We start from the raw sequence: 24,154 nt of genomic DNA on the forward strand, positions 1-24,154 counted from the left end.
AATTATAAAATAATGTTGGAACAATTGGAGAAATTTTCATGTGGGCAATTCAAAGATAAAGAAATTGTTGCTCTTCTTAGGTGTGATAATGGCATTATGATTAAAAGGGAGAAGGCCCTTATTCTTAGGAGATGCATGCTTAAATTTTTACAGATGAATTGTCATGATTTGCACAACTTACTTTCAGATGGTTCAGGAAATTATTTATACATATACATAAAATATGGCAAAATGTTAGCAATTGGGTGAATCTAGCTGAAGGGAATACAGTTGTTTGCTGTGCTATTGTTCAAGCTTTTCTGTAGATTGAAAACTTTAAATATTAAAAAAATGGGGAAATGTAAAACCTAGAGTGATTTCACATAATTATTTATATTTGTGGCTTTCATTGAAAAGTCCAATTTCCCGATAAAACAGTTGGCAGGAGTTTCACGGAGCCTCCACAATTTGCTGTGACTACTTAGCTCATTAAAGTCACCTACTTGGCCAGAGGAGGCATTTGATTTGCAACCCATGAGATGAAGGTCAAGAGCCCTTGAAATTCTCCTCCTGGACTCTCTTTATAGGATTGTGTCTCTTGAATCCAAGAAGACTGATCTAAAGTGTCTTTTGTTGGGCAAGTCCTTCCACCTTGAGGAGGCCAAGTGGGAACCAGGGAACCAGGCTTGGGCTCACACCATGTAGGCTGCATCTGTTCTTGGCACACACAGAACCTAGAGCATCTCTCCAAGATCAACAACCAGATCAGGATATGATGTGAAAGACCCAGTCAGCAGCAATGGGTCACTCTTAACTGGAGCAGTCATCATGTCCATCTAATGGGGTTTGGGATCCTGGCCTCACAAGTCGGGATGAACAGCACTGACCTTGGCTAGTAGGTAAAGAAGTAACCCTAAGATAATCACAGTGAAATCATGATGGAGTCTATCTTTGGGAAGGCCTGAGGAGGAATGATGACTGATTTCAACTTTCTATATACAGTTTATTCTTTTCATATTAAAAAAGACTTTAAACAAATATGACAAAATTCTTGGTCATGGATCCATTGGTATTTGTTATATACTTTTTTTGTGCTTTTTTCTCTTATTTTAAAAATTTCTCAAAAACAAACAAACCAAAATATTGCTTCTACCTCCTACAAGTGTTCCATGCCCTGGATATGCAAACTTGGGAAATGTTGTCCCCTACAGAAATGTGCTGTCAGTCTCTTTCCAGAACTGAAGGAAGCAGAAGTAGAATCATAAGCCCTAATTTTCCTGAAGACAAAGAACCACAGATTTTAATTTTAAATCACCAGGGTCAATGTTTTTTGATACTGTTTTTCCCCTTAATTTCCCAGCAGTTAAAGGAAGAGGTTAGCGAAGGAAAATACAAGACAAAAAATGTGGGAGATCTTTCTTATGTATGATATAATTTCCCTTTTCTTTTTTCTGACTCTGGAAACTAATAAAGTAAGATCCCTCACTTATGATGTAATCTCCCCTCTTTTTTGATTTTGGAAGCTAATAAAATCTTAAAACACAGTTCTTCTACTACAATTGATGACTTTAGCTAAGCATAGCCTTTTCTCACTATAAAATTAAGCAGGTTCTTTTGGCCCATTCTAATTCTCAGCAATGCATGAAAATAAAGCAGGATAGTAAAGGGGGTTTGTCTAGTGGTAACATCATGCAGAGGGTCTCATCTTTCTGTGGGACAGGGTGTGGCTGCCACACAAGACTGGAGTCAGTCCTGATTGAACGTCCCACCTCATGGGCTGGGATGGGGCCTGGGCTGATTAAAAGAATCTGGGGCTTGGGATCCCAGGCGTGGTGAGCTGAGTCTTTTAGAGAATGGGGAATGGTACTCTTTTACTAATGGAAGGACTTAAAACACCAGTAGGACTATGAGCCTTGTTGGGATGGGCCTGAGTTTATACTATCCCCATGGAGACAGCTGGCTGCGTGCACATGATGCTAAGCTGATTTGTCCTGCAGGCTCTGCTGTGTGAAAGGAGAAAACCCAAGGAGAAACCAGTCATCACCCAGAACCAAATGCAAGGATGGCAGAAACTAGTAACTCTCCTGAGACATATCAGTTTATAGGCAATCTCAGCAGAATTAGTTGGAACCCTAAACTTCTTTAAGTCTGATCAAGACGGGTGAGTTTGGGGCCTATTCTCGGAGATTAACTTTTGATATTTATGTTGGCCATTGCTTGGGGATGTAAGTTGGCCTGCTCTGTAAAATTGATAATTATGACTACCTTTTATTGCGGGATTAACATGTTCTAGGCAAGGCACACAGGACTTTATATATATTATCTAATTTCGTCCTCGTATGATTATTATGCCTGTTTTTTAGATAAGGGCACTCGGGTTTAGAAAAATAAAGTGAGTGACCTAAGGGGCTGAAGAGGTCCGCAAACTTAAATTTGTGTGTTGGTCCAAATCCACTTTCTTAAATACACCCAGTGGCTCTCAAATCTCACTTCACAACAGAATAATCTAGGGTACTTTTAGCAAATGCTGATGGCCGGGCCCACGTGGCCCAAGTAAATTTTATTATTTGGGTGAGGTGCCTGGGCATCTATTTTCTTTAAAGCTCCCAGATAATTCTAATGTTCAGTCAGGATCAGGAATCTCTGACTTACCTTGCACAGCTTCCAGTATAATCAAAACTGTCCTATAGTGTGGTAGGCAAAGTAATGCCCCGCCTACCAAGATGTCTACATTCTAATCCCTGGAACTGTAGATATGTTACTCTACATGGCAAAGGGGAATTTGCAGGAAAGTGATCTTGAGATGGGGAGAGTATCTTGGATTATCCAGGTGGATCCAATGTACTATATGGGTCTTATACAGGGAATAGGGAGGCAGGTGTGCCAATGTCATAGTGATGCAGTCTGAGAAAGACTCTATCAGCCCTCACTGGCTTTGAAGGTGGAAGGAAGACATGAGCCAATAAATGCGGCAGTCTCTAGAAGCTGGAAGAGGCAAGGGAAAAGATCCTCCCTTCGGGCCTCCAGAAGAAACACAGCCCTGCCCACACCTTGATTTTGACTCAGTGAGACCCATTTTAGAGTTTCGCTCTATGAAACTATGAGACCATAAGTCTGTGTTGTTTTAAGACACTAAATGTGACCTTTTGCTTATACTGGAAGTGGTATAGTTATGTGTCAGACAATTTTACATATGCTGATGGCTCTCTCTCCAACCATCCATACACCTGCCTACCCATTCACCCACCCATCTATCCATCAATTCAGGAAACATTTACTGAAAACCTACTAATGGTGTGAGGCAGGGATTGTCATCTCCATTTCACAGATGGGTAAAACAGGCACAGAGAAATCGACAACTGAGGCAGGACTTGACTCCTAGTCTTTGGATCCCTGAGTGCACTGATCTTTCTCTGTAGTATGTTACCTCTAGAATTTCTGGTTATTAGAATCCCAGGCCCTGTGAGTAAGCATTCAAATATGGCCGTAGCTGACCAATAGAAGAAATATTGTGGTGCATGGAGATTTCTGTAGCATTCTTCAAGTCATAAAGCTGGTGAAGTGAGTTTGCCCTTCATTGCTGTAAGGCTGGCTCTGGAGTAGTCATGCCTAGATCAGTGTTTGGTGTCTTCTCTGACCTCTATAGCATGGGACACCTAGCAATGATGAGGTCACATTTTGGCCTCTCTCTGAGATTGGTTCCTCTAGCAGCATAGAACCCAAGATCTGAGATTGGGCTATAGCTGATTTCAAAAATTTTAAAAGCTGTAGAAGACTTTCTTTTAAATGAAATTTGTGTTAATAAAAGATATAAGTTAGGACTTCCCTGGTGGCGCAGTGGTTAAGAATCTGTCTGCCAACGCAGGGGACATGGGTTTGATCCCTGGTCCAGGAAGATCCCACATGCCGCGTGCTCCACAAATACTGAGCCTGTGCTCTAGAGCCCACGAGCCACTACTGAAGCCCGTGTGCCCTAGGTCCCACGTGCTGCAACTACTGAAGCCCGCGTGCCTAGAGCCTGTGCTCGGCAACAAGAGAAGCCAGTGCAATGAGAAGTCAGTGTACCGCAATGAAGAGTAGCCCCTGCTCGCTGCAACTAGAGAAAGCCCGCGTGCAGCAATGAAGAACCAACGCAGCCAAAAAATAAAAAAAGATATAAGTTAAAATCACTCCAGTAGAGGCAGAGATGTCAAAACTCATTTCTCCTACCCCAACCCGCTAATGTGTCTCCCTGGAATTCCCAGGACTCCTCAGGGCAATTTGAAATTACTGGGCTATAGTATTAGTGGAGAGTGGGACGTCTGGTTGCCCCAGGCTAGCCACACTAAGAATGGAGCATAACCGTGTACAAATATCTTTTCACTTTAACAGGAAAATATACTCATTTTATATCATGATATTGATTGATATTGATTAGGAAGAGGAGGAAGATAAATATGAGAAGAGCTATTAATCAAGAAATACTTACTTAGGGAGGCAGTGTGATGAAATAGAAAAAGGTGTTTAGCTCAGAGCCAAACAACGCTAGCCGCCAGCCCCAACTGCTCTTACTCTTGGATTGCTGTGTTATCTTGGACTAGTCCCTTCATCATTTTGAGCCTCAAGTTCAAGGATTAAATTAGATGATTTATGCAAAAGCACTTGGCACAGTGCTTGGCACATGGCAGGTATGGAACAAATGTTGCATCTGTACTGAGTACTTTTCAGGCTTACAAGGCATTTTATAATTAAAGATGAATAAGAGAAAATCTCTGCTGTCAAGAAACTCAAGGCTATTTGGAAAAACAACACATTTTTGGAAAATTCATGGTATAATGACTGCTACAGAGCAATAGAGTTCAAGCACCAAATAAGAAGTCCAGACATGAGGAATTATGCACTTGAAGTGATCCTGAAATGCCACTTGAGGCATGGCCAGGGTTTGGTGGGATGAGAGACAAGGAGAACAGTGTAAACAATGGGAGAAAGGGTGCTAATAAGGAGGACCTCAGAGGCTACATAATTCTGGGAGGTGAATGGACAAACAGATAAGTATTTCTCTTCACCGAGTGGGGAACTGATAGAGGGAAGTCTATGTTCTCACAGAGTCAGCAATTCCCACATGCACCCTGTCCACCTAGGTGTCAGGCATTAGCCCACATTGCCATCGATGTGGTCTTTGAAGGGGTGTAAAGGAAGGTTGGATCACCCAAGTAATAATAGATTTTTAAATAGGTGAGGAGACTTGAAAAGTGACTGTAAGCAGGATACAAGCCAGAAGAGAAGCTACAAGACACAGAGAAGTACATCATCAAATATTTTGGCTTAGTTCTGAGCTCTTGGGAAATGGATCAGTGTAGAGCAATTAGGAGTGGTAAACTTCTTCTGAGCCAAAGATAAGATTGGTTGAAAAAAGGAGACTGAAAGACATCTATTTGAGAATATGCACACAGGCACACGCACGCACATGCACGTGAATACCAATGCCCTTCAATAGTCAGTTTTTATTAAAATGAACATTGCATTCTTGTATAAAAAGGATCAATTTAGTATAAACATCCCTGGTATCATTAGCCGTATTACTAAAAATACATCATGTGAAGCTAAACACACTAATAAGCCATTAGGAAAATAGTCAGGGCTGATTTGGGCACCAGTCTACCCATTCCCTTTGCAGTAACCCACAGGTGCAGCAGGTCTCAGAAGTAGCATCCGTGCGCTGTGATCACACGTCCAACCTCAGCCCAGGTTGCCTACACGCCTGACCATGTTCTCAAATTAAAACTGAATTGTCATTACCTACTGTCTAGCACGGGGAACTCTACTCAATACTATGTAATGACCTATATGGGAAAAGAATCTAACAATATGTATAACTGATTCACTTTGTTGTACACCTGAAACTAACACAACATTGTAAGTCAACTGTACTCCAATAAAAATTAATTTAAAAAAACTGAATTGTCATTGAAAACCGTTGTAAGTATGACATTTTAGAGTAAATATTTTATGAAACAACACAATTTGTATGCAACTGGAAAGAGTTGGCACATATTTGGCTGGCAAATGAATGGCTTGGTTAATGAGAAGAGAGTGAAGTAAGACTTAGATGCAGCCTTCAAAGAGCTATGTGTAATTAGTTGATTGGATAAATAACAATGGTCAGCATTTTTAGCAGAGTCTTCTGGTCAAGCTTAGAAACAGGGTTCCATTTGCTTTTTCCCTTCCTCAGTTAATCATTGTTTGGGAGCCTATTTATTTTATATTTATACTCATTATATTCTAGTACAGTGGTTCTCAAACTCTTTGGTTTCAAAACCACATTGACTGCTTAAAAATATTCATTGCAGCACTATTTACAATAGCCAAGACATGGAAGCAACCTAAATGTCCATCAAGAGATGAATGGATGAATTAGATGTGGTACATATATACAATGGAATGCCACTCAGCCATAAAAAAGAATGAAATAATGCCATTTGCAGCAACGTGGATGGACCTAGAGATTATCATACTAAGTGAAGTAAGCCAGACAGAGAAAGACAAATGTCATATGATATTGCTTATATGTGGAATCTAAAAATATATATATATATGTATATGTATACAAACGAACTTATTTACAAAACAGAAATAGACCCACAGATATAGAAAACAAACTTATGGTTACTGAAGGGGAAAGGGGCAGGGAGGGATAAATTAGGAGTTTGGGATTAATAGATAGATAGTACTTACTATATATAAAATAGATAACAAACAAGGACCTACTGCATAGCACAGGGAACTATACTCAATATTTTGTAATAACCTATAAGGGAAAAAATTCTGAAAAAGAAATATATATATATGTGTATATATATATGTGAATCACTTTGCTGTACACCTGAAACTAACACAACATTGTAAATTAACTATACTTCAATAAAAAAAAAATTGGAGGACCCTAAATAGTTTTTGTTAAGGTGGGTAATAGCTGACAAAATTTTCATTTATTTATTAATTCATTTAAAATAACGATAATAAATTATTACATTTATGTAATAATTTTTATGAAAATATACATTTTATGAAAAATATATTTTCCAAAACAAAAAATTTAGTGAGAGGCATAGCACTGTTTTACATTTTTGTAAATGTCTTCAATGTATGGGGTAATAGAAAACAGCTGTATTCTCATATTTGGTCTACATTCAATCTGTGGTGACATATTGTTTTAGTTGAAATATATGAAGATATGGCCCCATGCAGATATGCAGTTGGAAAAGGGAAAACTAACTTAATAGCCTTTTCAGATAATTTGGGGGTCTCTGGAAAATTTCACTGAACATTCATGAGAGAATGAGAACGAAAAAGGCAAATAAAATCTTAGTATCATTATGTAGGTAGCTCTGACCTTGTGGATTCTTTGAAAGGGAGTTGGTGATTCCCAGGGGGTCTTCAGACCATACTTTGAGAAGCCCTGCTCTAGCCTTTCTCTAGCTTTATACGGGCCAGATGTATTTCCAGGGGACATTGGGTTTCCTGTTATCTGTGGATGATTCTTCAAGTAAACTAAGTGTGCACTCCAAATGCATGATATTCAGGCTTCCAGGCTTGTTTCTAGGTATTCTAACAGAATCTTCCACCTAGTTCCATTATAATGGCCCCATGACCACAGTACACATATGTCAGATAGTCTGATTTTGCATGAAACTATGAGGAATCTGAAAAAAGGTCATTCATGGAGGTTGTTTTGTTTTTAACTGTATTTTTGTTTTATTGTTAATATGATTGACTTGAAAGACTTAACTCCAGGCAAGGAGACACATTTGTTAATCTTAGTTAATTTATTTAAAAATACTTATTGGTAAACAAACAAACAAAACTTATTTGTTATCTCCTATGGGGCCATGTCCTAGGTAATGGGATTATAAAACTGAATCAAACAGCCCTATTGTGCCAAAGCTAACAATCTTTGAAATATGAACAAGTAATCACAAAACCATACAGTTCTTAAACATAAATGCAATGATCAATTTAAATTCCATGGAAGAAAAGAGGTCAATTGGCTCGTGAAGCAATGGAATTACTTTCCTGTTTGTATTACAACTAGGAATGGAGGCAAGAAGTGATGACTGTCAGAAAGCTTGAAATGAAGAGGGAATTATGGATAACACCCTAAGGAACAGCTTTTCCTTTCCCAGTCAGTGCTGGATCTTAAAAATATTTTTCTTGAGAAATGAACAAAGGTGACATTTTTACCCTTTGGGCTTAGAAGCGGGTCATTGCACATTTCGAAAATAAATAACTCCTGGCTGATTTGATGCAGATGTCATTCACAGCTGTCCAAGCAGGGGCAGAGGGGGTGTCGACAATTTGCCACAAATTTACATTTAGAATTTGGCAGAATTCATGAAATGTAGATTACTTGTGTATAGAATAGCTTGCTTCTCTATATCCTGCTTAAATATTTCCTTTTTTTAAAAAAAAATTGTGATGTCAGACAACTGAGTATCTAGTATCTGTATAGGAGCGGCCATCTTTATCCTACACAACTTGTTAAACATTTCTAAGCATTTATTAGGCACCAGGTATTACACTGAGTGAATAAAACTTGAACAAGACTCTAACTTAGCTACTCATTTACCAGAACTTGTAGCTAATATATCATCAGCTGCTATGAATTACATCAAACATACATATTTTTCAACAAAACTTAGAGGAGTGCTGTCCAACAGGATTTTTTGTAATGTAGAAATGTTCTATATCTATGCTGTCCTATGTGTAGCCATTAACAATTTTCCACTACTGAGCACTTGAAATGTGGCTAGTGCAACTGAGGAATTGAATTTTAAATTTTATTTACTTTTTTAAAATTTTAATTTAATTTAATTTTTTAAACATCTTTATTGGAGTATAATTGCTTTACAATGGTGTGTTAGTTTCCGCTTTATAGCAAAGTGAATCAGCTACATGTATACATATATCCCCATATTCCCTCCTTCTTGCGTCTCCCTCCCACCCTCCATATCACACGCCTCTAGGTGGTCACAAAGCACCGGGCTGATCTCCCTGTGCTATATTACTGCTTCCCACTAGCTATCTATTTTACATTTGGTAGTATATATAAGTCCATGACACTCTCTCACTTCATCCCAGCTTACCCTTCCCCCTCCCCATGTCCTCAAGTCCATTCTCTACATCTGCGTCTTTATTTCTGTCCTGCCCCTAGGTTCTTCAAAACCATTTAATTTTTTTCTTTAGATTCCATATATATATGTTACCCTACAGTATTTGTTTTTCTCTTTCTGACTTACTTCACTCTGTATGACAGACTCTAGGTCCATCCACCTCAATACAAATAACTCAATTTCATTTCTTTTTATGGCTGAGTAATATTTCATTGTATATATGTGCCACATCTTCTTTATCCATTCATCTGTCGATGGACACTTAGGTTGCTTCCATGTCCTGGCTATTGTAAATAGAGCTGCAATGAACATTGTGGTACATGACTCTTTTTGAATTATGGTTTTCTCAAGGTATATGCCCAGTAGTGGGATTGCTGGGCTGTATGGTAGTTCTATTTTTCATTTTTTAAGGAACCTCCATACTGTTCTCCACAGTGGCTGTATCAATTTACATTCCCACCGACAGTGCAAGAGGGTTCCCTTTTCTCCACACCCTCTCCAGCATTTACTGTTTGTAGACTTTTTGATGATGGCCATTCTGACTGGTGTGAGATGATATCTCATTGTAGTTTTGATTTGCATTTTTCTAATGGTTAATGAAGTTGAGCATTCTTTCATGTGTTTGTTGGCAGTCTGTATAACTTCTTTGGAGAAATGTCTATTTAGGTCTTCTGCCCATTTTTGGATTGGGTTGTTTGTTTTTTTGTTATTGAGCTGCATGAGCTGCTTATAAAATTTGGAGATTAATCCTTTATCCGTTGACTCGTTTGCAAATATTTTCTCCCATTCTGAGGGTTGTCTTTTCGTCTTGTTTATGGTTTCCTTTGCTGCACAAAAGCTTTGCAGTTTCATTAGGTCCCATTTGTTTATTTTTGTTTTTATTTCCATTTCTCTTGGAGGTGGGTCAAAAAGAATCTTGCTGTGATTTATGTCATAGAGTGTTCTGCCTATGTTTTCCTCTATGAGTTTTATAGTGTCTGGCCTTACATTTAGGTCTTTAATCCATTTTGAGTTTATTTTTGTGTATGGTGTTAGGGAGTGTTCTAATTTCATTCTTTTACATGTAGCTGTCCAGTTTTCCCAGCACCACTTATTGAGGAGGCTGTCTTTTCTCCATCATATATTCTTGCCTCCTTTATCAAAGATAAGGTGACCATATGTGCGTGGGTTTATCTCTGGGCTTTCTATCCTGTTCCATTGATCTATCTTTCTGTTTTTGTGCCAGTACCATACTGTCTTGGTTACTGTAGCTTTGTAGTATAGCCTGAAGTCCGAGAGCCTGATTCCTCCACTTCTGTTTTTCTTTCTCAAGATTGCGTTGGATATTCTGGGTCTGTTGTGTTTCTATACAAATTGTGAAATTTTTTGTTCTAGTTCTGTGAAAAATGCCAGTGGTAGTTTGATAGGGATTGCATTGAATCTGTAGATTGCTTTGGGTAGTAGAGTCATTTTCACAATATTGATTCTTCCAATCCAAGAACATGGTATATCTCTTCATCTGTATGTATCATCTTTAATTTCTTTCATCAGTGTCTTATAGTTTTCTGCATACAGGTCTTTTGTCTCCTTAGGTAGGTTTATTCCAAGGTATTTTATTCTTTTTGTTGCAATTGTAAATGGGAGTGTTTCCTTAATTTTTCTTTCAGATTTTTCATCATCAGTGTATAGGAATGCAGGAGATTTCTGTGCATTAATTTTGTATCCTGCTACTTTATCAAATTCATTGATTAGCTCTAGTAGTTTTCTGTTAGCGTCTTTAGGATTCTTTATGTATAGTATCATGTCATCTGCAAACAGTGACAGCTTTACTTCTTCTTTTCTGATTTGGATTCCTTTTATTTCTTTTTCTTCTCTGATTGCTGTGGCTAAAACTTCCAAAACTATGTTGAATAATAGTGGTGAGAGTGGGCAACCTTGTCTTGCTCCTGATCTTAATGGAAATCGTTTCAGTTGTTCACCATTGAGAACGATGTTGGCTGTGGGTTTGTCATGTATGGCCTTTATTATGTTTAGGTAAGTTCCCTCTATGCCTACTTTCTGTAGGGTTTTTATCATAAATGGGTGTTGAACTTTGTCCAAAGCTTTTTCTGCATCTATTGAGATGATCATATGGATTTTCTCCTTCAGTTTGTTAATATGGTGTATCACATTGATTGATTTGCCTATATTGAAGAATCCTTGCATTTCTGGGATAAACCCCACTTGATCTATTTACTTTTAATTAACTAAAATTTAGGGACTTCCCTGGTGGTCCCTTAAATTTAGGCAGATTTAAGAATCCACCTTCCAATGCAGAGGACGTGGTCGATCCCTGGTTGAGGAACTAAGATCCCACATGCTGCAGGGCAACTAAGCCCGCGCATTGCAACTACTGAGCCCACACGCTGCCTTGGAAGATCCTGTGTGCTGCAACTAAGACCCAACACAGCCAAAAATTAAATAAATATTAAAAAAAAATTTAAATAGCCACATGTGGCTAGTGGCTACAGTATGGGACAGCCGCATTCTAGAGTACCAGGGCCACACATTCTACCTTTGTTTTCTAAACCTCTTAGCAACATGAATTCTAGGCAGGTAATGGTTTTTTTGTTTTTGTTTTTAATAGTACAAAGTTAGGGCTCTTTATTCAGACAGTAGAGTAGGGCACAGCACAGTGAGATGGCAATGCGGTCTCTGTGGCAACAGAAAGTCTCATAAACAAAGTCCTTGGCTTCTGTCAGGCCGACCCTTCCTGGCTCAGATGAAACATGTTTTAACTTGATAAAAACAAAACCAGGCAGCCTGGCTACAATGTGGAAGGGTAACTGGCTCTATGGTCTCTGGTCAGGCCTTCTGAAGTGCTTGGTGAGAGCATCCAGCAGCTCCTGCTTCTTCATCCCGCTCTTCAGTCTGTACACCCTGCCGGCTTCCTTCAGTGTGGGCACAGTGAGCTTACCCAGTGTGCCTTGCTGGCGTGGGCCTTCAGCTCCTCTTCAGATAACTCCACCTTGGGCCTTTTGCTTCCAGAACTTTCATCTTGTTTTCGCTTGGGAACTTTTTCCTCAGGATTGTAATCTGGTGGGTAGAAAAGTTCCTTAAACTCATCCACCAGGGAGCCCAGTCTTTTGTCCATTACTTCAACCTTGGGCAATGTCAGATCCATGGCTTGTTCAGGCTCCATCAGATCCAAAGCCAAGGCCTCCATGTTCCTAAAGTGCTGCTGCAGCACTGGGTTCTCAAAGCTGTCACTTCTGTACTTGAAGTGGAGCTTCTGAACAGTAGCCTTCATCTTGTCTACCTGCTCTGGGTTTGCCATGACTTTTTCAGTAAAGGGCACCTTCCGTTTGTTATCAGCATAGGGCAAGAAGATGAGCTGGCAGCCTGGGGGAGTCACCTGAATTTTCTGGTCATCCAGCTCCTCTTCCTGTGGCATCAAGGCCACAAAACAAGGGGGGATATTCTGGCAGGGTGTATATCTGCACACTGTCATGACCTCCTTCTTCAGACACTTGGTGAGTAGAGCACTGAATAGGGTTGAGCTCCCATTTATCAGGGACTCCTCAGGGTACACGAACAGGGAGGGCCTCAGGTAATGGTGCTTCTTCAGCATTATCAAGGTCTTGAAACCGATGAGAATAAAACCTGGTTCATCAAACCATTTAAGCTCTTCTGTTTCCTCTTTCTCTAATACAATCTGACAACTCCCATAGGTCTGGGACCTCTTGGTGTTGCTAGGCAAAAGCAAACTGCCTGTATTTACAAGTGTCCGGGTCTTGGTTTTCACTGGTTCATTTGTTTCCCGATAAAGCCTCACTGGAGAAGGTTTGAGAGCCTCTGGACCATATTATAATTGCCAACAGTAAGCGCTACATCTTCGTTGAGCTTAAGCTTCAACCTGTAGAGCACGCGCTTCCTGGTCTCCTTGGCGCAAACCTTCCTCAGCAGGTCTTTGAGCTTGCTCAGCTCCTCAAAGTGGACCCCTATGTCCTCATCCTCTGCTATGCTGATAATATCTCTGTAGAACAAGGATATGTCAAAGCCCCCAGGTTTCTTTAGGTGCAACAAGTCAAGGAATATACCTGTGTCACGGAGATCTCCAGCTTTGATCCTGGCCCGGCTGGCTTTGGCACTGTCATTGCTGTGGGGGTCATCTTTATTGGTGAAAAGCATGATCCTCTTATAGCTCATCTTGAACTGGACATGCTAAAGAGGTTGGCATAGACCCACAGTACTTCACTTAGGGAGTAGTCAGATCCATGGCCAACTAGGTCTTGGAAATGTTTCTTCCCTTCCTGCCCCTTAAAGTGGTCAAGCTCTAGCACTTATTGAGCACCTGGATTACCCAATTCCTGCAAGACGTAAATATTTTTGAAATTCACTGAATTTTTGTCCTTATTGGTACCATAGAACACCACTGCCAAGAGATCTCGATCACTGCTTATGATCTTATTGGTGTATACACTCCAGATATACTAGATGCTAATGTCAAAAGGAGTCAACTCATCTTCATCCTGAGTTTCAAACATGGTCTCGGAAGCATCAATCAAAAAAATCAAACTATGTCTTCCTGAATATTTATAATCTCCACCTGCTTCAAGGCCCTCCTCTTGATCTTCTTCTTCCTCATCACCCTGATTTTTGTAATAAGACTCCCACCCTGACATGTTGGTTGCTTGAGCGCAATGAAGAGATCAATTTGGGCAGAGGTAATGGTGTTTTAAAAGATACTTTTACATTAAATTATATTAGTCATATTGTTATTAAGGCCCAAATCTGGGTTAATGAGAAGATTAACTCACTACTTACTTTGCTCTGAAATTAAGAACAGATTTGGAACCTTCACTTTAAGAGTTGTTAATGTATCAAGACAATGTTTGTTCAAGCTCAGTAAAGTGCAGTGAGGAGGGAAGGGTCCTAGATAAGAAGTTGGAGGGCCGGACCTGGGTCTTAGACCCCCGTCTGCTTCTGACTGGATGTGTACTTCACCTCTGGCCTCAGTTTCTTCATTAGTGAAAGAAGGAGGAGGAGAAGGAGAAGAAGAAAGAGGAGGATGAACTAAAAAGGGAGGAGGGAAGGAGAGAAGAAAGGAAGCGAGAGAGAGAGGGAGGGAAATAGGAAGGAAGAAAAGAAGAAAGAAAGCAGTTGGACTAGATAAATGATTTCAAAATTTCCCTCCAGCTTCCTGCTTTGTGTATTTCAAAGTATGTTATCAGGTGAATAAACATTTAAAATTGTTAAAAAAAAAAAAAGAGCTGATTTGGAAACAATCACTAGAAGATTTATGGGACTAGATCTCTCATTTACAGTGACCAATTTTCTTGAAAAATCTGCCAGACAGCCTGGACTATCATAGGTTAAAGAAGGCATTGGGGCTTTTTGATATTATAATAATCTATGAACTGAAAAGTTAAGGTATTAAATAACTGGCAAAAGAGTAAAAGCAAATGCAGAAAATAAAGGCCATTAATGTAAATTCAATTTCTTGGGGATAGTGTGATGTAACACATGTGGGCCAAAGGAACTATAATGCTTTGGCAAAAATTCAGAAATTGAGATGTATCCATAGAGATGTAGCAACACCTAAGACTTATAGGGGTTCCAGGTTTTGCAGTCATACGTTCTCAGTACAGCTGGACAAATGAAGACAAAAATGCGGATGGCTACATAACAATGCAAGAATCAGAGAAGAAGAAAGAATGATCAAAGGATTATCATATGATAGCAAATTTTTAATTGCCAAATGAGAAGTTTGGAAAGAAATGTTTTGAGTTCGGAGTAAGCTAAGTTTACATTGGACAAAGGCAGTAGAAAGAGTGTGTTGTTTGAAGTTACACTGAGATTTGAAGTCTTAGCTCTTCACTACTTAAATCAATTTTTCTTTTTGGCCAAGTTACTTAACCTGGGTTTCAACTTTCTTATCTATAAAATCGGAATAACATTAGCTAACAGGAAAGATTGCTGTGAAGGTTGGCACGGGGCCTAACACCTAATAGGTACTCAGGACTACAAGACTACTCAAGTAGATATGGCTACTAACTACTACCACCAGGATCTTCTGGAAGCAGAACAAATATAAGAAATGTGATTCTGATGGTGATAGGCAGTGAATAAGTGAATTTAACTTGAATAGAGATTGTTGGAAGAAGTAGTAGGGGATAAGTTTAACAGGTAAGATGGGCCTAAATAATTTCTTTTCCTTGAAATCTTGACAAAAGAATTTAGATTTTACTGTCATTGGTAACGGGAGACAATTGTAGACTCATGCCAAAAGCAGTGGGTAAGTAGATTCATCAACGGCACCACCAAAGATAAGCTTGGGAAAAGGCAAGGAAAGCAGTTAGGTGGACGTTACAATAATCCCAGTATGAGATAATGACCTTGACTAAGATGGTAGCTGCAGAAATGGAAATAAAAGGGCAAATATAAGATACTTTAAGAAAGTATGGACTAAATTTGAACTTCCCAGCTGTGTGCCCAGGTGTTACAGGTCAGTTGAGATACTGATCCGCAAAGGCCTTGGAGGCTGTGGGGGACCCCTTACCCACCATCAGGCAATAAATTCCAGACACAAGTAGTGTTTTTTCTTTACCCAGCCAATCTCATATTGTCATTTCCTGTGCGGGACATGAAAAATTCTGAACTAAAGTGCTTAATGCCAGTCTGGATATAAGGAAAGAAGGGAAGAAAGAATTATAACGACCACAACACTTTCATTCTTCAAGACAAGATGGGGAGGTGTGGATGGAAATGGCATAGGTAGGGAAGGAAACTAGTTTAGAGAATTTTGTTTTGGGTGTTTCAGGGGCTCTGCATGTGAAATAGTTGTGTGAATAGGTCGTTGGGAAAACAGGATTAGAACAAAGATGAGACATATCTTAGAGATAGAGATTATTTGCAATTGTACTTGATGCCACTTAACTGATAATGGAATACAGTCAACTACATTTGGTTAAAGCACTACTCACAGGATGTGAATTAATGGTTTGCTATCAGCCTGCTCTAACTCCTTTGTCCTTAGGTCTGTTCTAGTAATTATTTTAACCTTCATTGTAGATAAAGATATGGAAGCATTCTGATATTTACAAATCATACAAATATGGGAGAACTAGCTAAAACATTGGCTGATATCATCAAGATTCAGAATGATTCATTGACCCTAATCTAAGAGGATAAAAATAAAGTAAGTGTACCTAACGATGCAAATGCACTTGATGCCACTTAACTATAATATATACTGGGTTGGCCAAAAGGTTCATTCGGGTTTTTCCATATATATATGTGTGTATATATAAACACACACACTCACACACACACTATATATGTTTATAGAATTACTGTGGGTGTAGGTTTTAAGGAAGCCTGAGAAGAAAAAGAGAATGCTTTACCCTTTGCTAAGTAAACTTTTAGTTTCTTTCTTCGGGTCTCTCTTAAATAAGTCACTCCTAACTTGACAAAGATCACAATATTTAATTAAGCCAAGATCCATTTGTTTGCATCACTGTTGTGGGACCGTCTACCTGCCTCCTGAGGAAGGGGCAATAAAGAGCAGCTATTGTGCGAGGAGAAAGCTGGATGAGACAATGCAGTCTCTGTATTCAGACACGGAACTCTTACCAGGATGCAGGGAGAGAAAAAGGAGCTCTCAAGCCCTCTAAGTATCTGTGTATAATTTCTTCAACAGGCCCCATCAAATCAGCAGAAAGTGTGTCTAGCGGCTTCTCCAGGATAATTAAACAAACAAAAATGAAGTAACACAGTTGAGAAAGTTTTACTAAACCCATAGGAAAGGTGAGAGGGTATCAGAATGGAGCTTTAAATTTTGTTTACTTCTTGCCTCCAACAGGTAGGCTTTCAAACCACTTCCCCTCTAACACGTAAAAACTGGCTTGTTGTGTGTCAGATAACGCTGAAGGTTTCTGCACATGCCAATGTGTCTTGTTGGTCAATCCAGCTTGTTTATGGAGGCTTGGGCATAAGTGGAGCTACTCTAAAGGAAGTGTCACCACCCCAGGGTGTCCCAGACTTGATTCGGGGACATGGGCAAAGTAGAAGGGGACATGAGCTTCAGTTCCACTCCTGGGCTTTGGAGCTACGTGTTCTCAGCTCAGTGTATTCCCGCCAATTTCCCATTTATTTCCACCTCCTTCTCTTCCACTTCCCCTTTACTCTTGTTCCTCAAAACCTAGAGTGATAGAGAGGTGGTAAAAAGGAAGGGAAATGAGGTCCAGCTTGGGAGTGGCAGAGGGGTTCCACCTTATTTCCTTTTTTCTCTCATTTCTAGGGGTGGCTCTGCGCAGGCAAAGGAACAGGTATGGTTGAGTTGATTGTGTTCTGCACAACCCTAGGGGGCGCCATTCACAGTGTGGCATACAGTGAGGAAAACTTCCCAGTGAGAAACCTACCTTATTTGAAAAGCAGGTGCTTTGGAAAAGAGCCTTATCATTTTGGCTCATCTGATTTTTTCCCGCTACATTTAATTACTGAAGGGCACCTATTTATAACCATGTTCAGAGAATTTGTTATTTAAAGTACAATTCTCCTGTAAATTTACATTAAAGCCCAAAAGGAAGTTTTATCAGGCCAAGAATTTTGCATTATGTTCCCTCTTGGCTGTAATCCACCCCTCCACCCCTCACTTTTTCAGTCATCCTGAGGGTATATGCTGCTGAGATCCTTCAGGACTCTTACATGCTGTTTCACAATCCAGAAACTGTTAATCACTTCACTGTTGGTTTTTCTTTCCCCCCTCTGGTTCAAATAATCCCAAGTCTCCTAGGTTGTCCCAGAGTTTTTCTTTTCAGTCTATTTCAACAATTTTCTTAAAGCTGTCAAATGCTGGAATCCAGAGTTAATTTCTTAAAAATTCATTTTTAAAAAGTGTATGTGTGCGCATGAATTGGGGGAGGGGGTTCTTTCATTTTGTACAGGAATATTTTCCCAACTCAAAATGAGACATATGTCATAATAACTATAAATCTCTGCACTAAACAAGTTGTTAGTAATTATTTGTCAATGTTTGTGGGTGTGTGTGTGTGTCTTTGGGAGAGTGAGGTAGAGGAGATGGAGAACATGATTTATCAGGTTTCTCTGAGAGAGAAGCAAGAATAAGATGACGGTTAGTTAGATGGTTAGTTCTGTGAATTTTTTTTTTTTTTTTTTTTTGCGGTACGCGGGCCTCTCACTGTCGTGGCCTCTCCCGTTGCGGAGCACAGGCTCCGGACGCGCAGGCTCAGCGGCCATGGCTCACGGGCCCAGCCGCTCCGCGGCATGTGGGATCTTCCTGGACCAGGGCACGAACCTGTGTCCCCTGCATCGGCAGGCAGACTCTCAAACACTGCGTCACCAGGGAAGCCCAGACCTGTGAATTTTTGAATGAGTTCTAGCTGAGAATTCATTATGGTCTCACATGACCCAACAGCCCCTTAGACAAGAGACGGCAGAGCAGGGAGTCGCATTTAGGGACACCTGAGAGAAGAGGCTTCCTGGATTGGGATGTCCCAGCAGGATGAGGAGGGGCAGGCTTTTGTACAGCTTGGCAAACAGAGTTAGTAGCTACTAGAGGATCCTTCTTCAAAGAAGACTGCATGTAAGACTTGGAGGGGGCCATTTCGTTTAATTCTACTAGAAGAATTCTAATTTCTTCTTTAGAAATAGAGACGCAGACGTAGAGAGCAAACGTATGGATACCAAGGGGGAAAGTGAGGGGGTGGGATGAATTGGGAGATTGGGATTTACATATATACACTATTGATACTATGTATAAAATAGATAACTAACGAAAACCTACTGTACTCAATGCTTTAGGTACTCAATGCTCTGTGCTGACCTAAATGGGAAGGAAATCCAAAAAAGAGGGGATGTACATATACATATAGCTGATGCACTTTGCTGTACAGTAGAAACTAATACAACATTGTAAAGCAACTGTACTCCAATAAACATTAATAATAAAAAAAGACCAGTGAGCAAAAATAAATAACTTACAGACCTGAAAAAAGAAAAGAAGAAATTTCACAGCAACTCTGTGTGCCAAAGGATAAAGAAAAAGTATTTTTCCCCTCTGTTTTGTTTTGTCCATGCCTAATACAGAGAGAAAAAGTAAAGCAGTGTACCTCTGTTTGGGGTGGACAGGTGGCCCAGAGGATAAAAATGACAAAACCCTAAATTAGAGGATGAAGCTTAGAGACAAATGGAAAGGGACTCCTGGGGCTAAGAAAGACCCTAACCTCAGAAGTGTTCTACAAGTTCATCACTGTGTCTCCTAAATCATGAAATTGTCATTTTTATTTCTTTTTCTTTTCTTTTCTTTTTTTGGCTGTGCTGCATGACTTGTGGGGTCTTAGTTCCCCGACCAGGGATTGAACCCAGGCCATTGGCAGTGAAAGTACAGAGTCCTGACCACTGGACCTCCAGGGAATTCCCTGAAATTGTAATTTTTAAAGCCCAGGTGTAAGAATTATCTTTTCCCTTGTATGATAACCAATAAATGCATGGGCATATATTACATAATAAACATAATTGTATGATTACAAATCAGCCTGGGTCTATTGCCTGCCAATTTCATTTTTATCATAATGATAACTACAAATGATTAGGTAATTTTTCCACATCAATATCCTAATCCTTCTGAGCTCCTATCACACAAGATATCATTTCCTCCCAGGAGAGCTCCAAGTTATACTGTCCACACACTCTTTTCACATGGTTCCTCTCTTATGTCACACAGGCAATTGTTCTGAGAGTTGAAAGTGACTTTAATAGTGAAAAAATAAAAATTGAAAGTCCACAGATAGGGAAAAGTTTAGACAACATGTAGTATATTGAGAAAAGGGAATATTATCCAGCTATTAAAAAGGTTTAGACAACATGTAGTATATTGAGATAAGGGAATATTATCCGGCTATAGGGACTTCCCTGGTGGTCCAGTGGTTAAGACTTCGCCTTCCAACACAGGAGGTGTGGGTTCGATCCTTGGTCTGGGAGCTAAGATCCCACACGCCTTGAGGCCAAAAAACCAAAACATGAAACAGAAGCAATATTGTAACAAATTCAATAAAGACTTTAAAAATGGTCCACATCAAAAAAAAAAATCTTAAAAAAAAAAAAAGGTGCTATAGATCCATATGAACTGAAGGGAAAAGACGATCATATGACAGTCATGTGACAAGGAACAAGATGGAGACAGCATCATCCCATTCAAGGCAGAATAACACAGAGCTTTAGAGCCTGGACCTTGGAGCAAGACGGCCTGGGTTTCAGCATGAGCTGTGGGAGCTTGGCCAAGTTACTTCTCTGTGTCTCAGTTTCCTCATCTGAAAATGGGAATAATGATGACAAGAGTACCGTCAAAGAATCGTGTGAATATAGGACAATGCTACACACTCAAAGGAAGTCTTAAAGTTTAAATACTCCCCAAAAAGATGCCTTTCAAAAATGGTCACTTTCCTGTCTAATGAATTATAGTTCCCAGATCTTAGTTTTTGAAATATTTAGAAAATTTTATATTTTGCATATTTTATTTGGCCCTGTACAACTGATAATATTTTCCATCATTACATAGCATATGCATGAAAAATTGATCCCCACATTATTTTGACACATGATAAAATCTTTAGTTTGTATTTATAAATGGAGTCCAATATTCTATTTGCCTTAAGTTCTTATTCCAAGATTTTTAGTTGTAAACAGGATAAATATTTATAGTTTTAGCTCAGCTCAATAAACTGAGTTCATGTCTCCAGGTTAGTACCCCAAATGGTAAGATCTATGATATAAAAAGAAAAATCTCCCCAAATAAAAAAATAGAAATATCACTTTTATAAAGTGTCATTTATATTGGACATTTCTTACCCTAGAAGTATACTTATAGGCATTTTTCTTTATGTGTCAACTGTGACATTTCACCATCTTTTAATATATTACATGGGGGAAATAAACATCTTCATGGCTAATTTTAGCAAACTTCATTTGCCAAACGCTTGTTGGGCATCTAGTATATGCCAAGATCATACTGTGCTTTTAGTTAAAGTTTGTACTTATATATATTTGACAGTTTGATCCATTGGCAATATTTCCTTTACTAAGCTCTGGGTGTACTTTCCTGAATTTTTTTCAGAGAGCCTGTTTTCCCTCTTCTGAGGTTTTGGGAATTTGGTCTAGCAACTTAGAAGAAGTCAAAGCAAACTTCTTTGGTAGCTCCTGTGTAATAGAGGGAAAAGTATTCCTATTTAAGGGGGTCCCTACGCTGTGGCCACTCTCTGGGTGGGTCAGGAGTCAGGTGGAAACATTCCGCAATAATCCATTTTCTAAAACTCAAAGCCTCCTATTCAAGTTCACTGATAATATTTGGTTCTTTCTTCCATATCCCCCAAGAAATCCCAGCTGTTTCTGAGCATTGTTTAGAAAGTACACTATTGATTTTTTAAATAAGAATTTTGAACCCCTCAAAACCATTTTGAAAGGAATCAAAAGCTTTCTAATTTTAAACCAAGGTTGTGAAAGCATTTGCATTTGAGGTTTGAAGCATTTTAAGCAAGACAAAATATCAAACATTCCACGAGTGCCTATTCTGTGGTAGGCTCAGTACTAAAGGCTCCTGGAGTATTGGCTCATTTGATATGCATTGGCACCCACAGGGTGGAGGTTATCATTGCCCCCATTTTACAGAGAAGGAAACTGGGCCACTGAAAGTGAAGCAGTTTGCCCAAGGAGAAGCAGGAAGCAAAGAGGAGAACTTGGATTTGTACAGACTGTCTGGCTCTGGAGACTGTTCACAACCACTGTGCTAATCCATGAGACAGATGATGTCCAGGAGTGTGTATGGGCAACACTGACTACTTGGTAGGAGGATGAAAACAGAAGTGATCTGATACACAAACTGCACCCTCATCATTCATCATTTTATCCTTTTCCTCTACATTCCTGATCCTACAGGGATAAAATACTAGAGTATAAATACGATATTAGAGCCTTAAAAACCACTTGAAATGGATTAAAATTATCTGATTTTAAACCTGAACAATTGAAAACATGTCAGCGTTGAGAAAGTGTAAAGCATTTTGAAGTAATTTACCTTAAAGCATTCTTAATTCTACACAGGCAGAAAGGAGTTCCTAAAATTGTCAGTATTTAAGTTGGAACCTCAAAAAGGAAGTGTGTGGAAGCTTTGCTTTGATATTCTGAATGCTGAGAACATGTGTAGTTGTAGATTCTTGGCTGACTTTGAAAGCTGACTGGGCTACATTCTCCAACATTCTCAGAACTGGTATTGACATTTTTTGGCTCTTCCGGACTGTTGATTGTTGTCATTTGTGTCACGTGCACAACTCAACACACTGGGCTCATGTCGGTGGAAAACTCAAACTCTAGAGTTTCCTGTCATCCTTAGTTTAGATAATGTTAAAAGTTGCTACGACTAAATAAAAAACAAATTAGCGATAGTAGCTAAGGGGTCACGTAAGCCACAAGTAACCAGGGTGTTCTCAAAAAAGGCCGAATGAACACGTCATAGAGGTCAAACAAGTAGGTTGGCGGAACGGTCATGTATTCCTCATTACTACTTTTAGAAGAATGTGGCATTTCTGACTCTAAGTCTGAACGATGCTATTATGAAAGTGAACTTTAAAATGTGTGAACAAAATCAGTTGCTGAGGGGATTGTTATCAGTTATTTTTCCCAGACAGAAGTCAACATCTCATGGCGGGGGAGGGGGAGAGGGGGAGAGGGGTTACTAGGATATTTTAGCACTTGCACAAGCAGCCATTCTTCATCTGTCAAAGAACTGTAAGTGAAGAAAAGAGACTGACATGTTGAGAAAGAAGTTTGAATGTGGAATTTATCTATTTGACCAATATTAATTAAGCTTCTGGCACAGACTGGCCACTGGATTAGGGGCTTTTTAAGCAGACGGAGACAAGTTGGGCCAGGATCTGCATTCGGGGACTGCTATTCTGGTTGGGGGAGATAGATCAGAGTCAAAAAAAAAGTTTTCCTGGTCATATGATGCCTCAGTGAGGGCACAGAACAAATACCCAGTCCTTTGTGAAGAGACCAGGGTTTAGGAGTCAGAAAAGCCTCCTTAGAAGAGGTGAAACTTAAGTTCACTGTTGAAATGTGTCTCCCAGATTGACAGGATATTCTAACTATTTTAAATATTCCTGTTAGAGTGAACAAAGATATGGTTGGAGACACAGTCTAGAATAACACTGTCCAATGTAGCAGCCGCTAGTCACATGTAGCTTTGCTTAAACTTATGTTGATTACAGCAAAATACAATTTAACATTTAGTTCTTTGGTTTCCCTAGCCACATTTTAAGCTCTCAACAGGCACATGTGGCTAGTGGCCATTGCACTGGACAGCGCAGGCACACAACATCTCCATCACCACAGAAATTTCTACTGTTCAGGGCTGGGGAACTGAAAGCAGACAAGCACTGCTAGAGGGTCAGTTTTAAGGGGTGTGTGGCAAGAGCTAAGCCTGGGGGTAGAGGTTGCAGCCAAAGGATGGAGGTCTCACATGTCATACCACAGAGTTCAGACTTTACCCACTGGGCTAGGCATGAGCAAAATTTTCTGTAAAGGGCTAGATTATAAATATTTTTGGCTCTCAGGACCACATAATATTTGCTGAAACTATACAACTCTACTGTTGTAGCATGAGATCAACCACAGACAATATATAAATGAACAAGTGTGACTGTGTTCCAATAACATTTTATCTGTAAAAACTGACAATGGGCTGTATTCAGCCCACAGACCACAGTTTGCTGACCCCTGCACTAGGCCGTTAGGAACCCCCTGAAGGGTTTGAAGCCAGAAAGTTGCATAATTAGATGTGTGCTTTAGAAAGACCATTCTAGTAGCAGAATAAGGATGGATTTAAGGAGTGTGAGATGCAAGATTGTTAATAGTCCTGTCAAAGAGGATAAGGGCCTGAATTCTGAATGCAGCCTATTGAATGCGGCTGGAGAGAAGGGAATGTGTATGCGCTTTTAAGTTAGGTGGTGGGGCACTGGTGGCAATGGAGATTAAACGACATGGAAGTACAA

General features: G+C 39.6%; 1 protein-coding gene and 1 pseudogene across 5 annotated transcripts in view; both read right to left on the reverse strand.

The window, feature by feature from the left end:
* FYB1 (FYN binding protein 1) overlaps window positions 1-24,154 on the reverse strand; it is a 180,327-nt gene that overhangs the window by 136,296 nt on the left and 19,877 nt on the right. The gene's annotated exons all lie outside the window — the stretch shown is intronic.
* Window positions 12,040-13,800, reverse strand: LOC115866514 (X-ray repair cross-complementing protein 6 pseudogene; annotated as a pseudogene).

The sequence above is a fragment of the Globicephala melas genome, chromosome 3 (assembly GCF_963455315.2).
Source record: "Globicephala melas chromosome 3, mGloMel1.2, whole genome shotgun sequence".
In the NCBI taxonomy this organism is placed as follows: Eukaryota; Metazoa; Chordata; class Mammalia; order Artiodactyla; family Delphinidae; genus Globicephala; species Globicephala melas.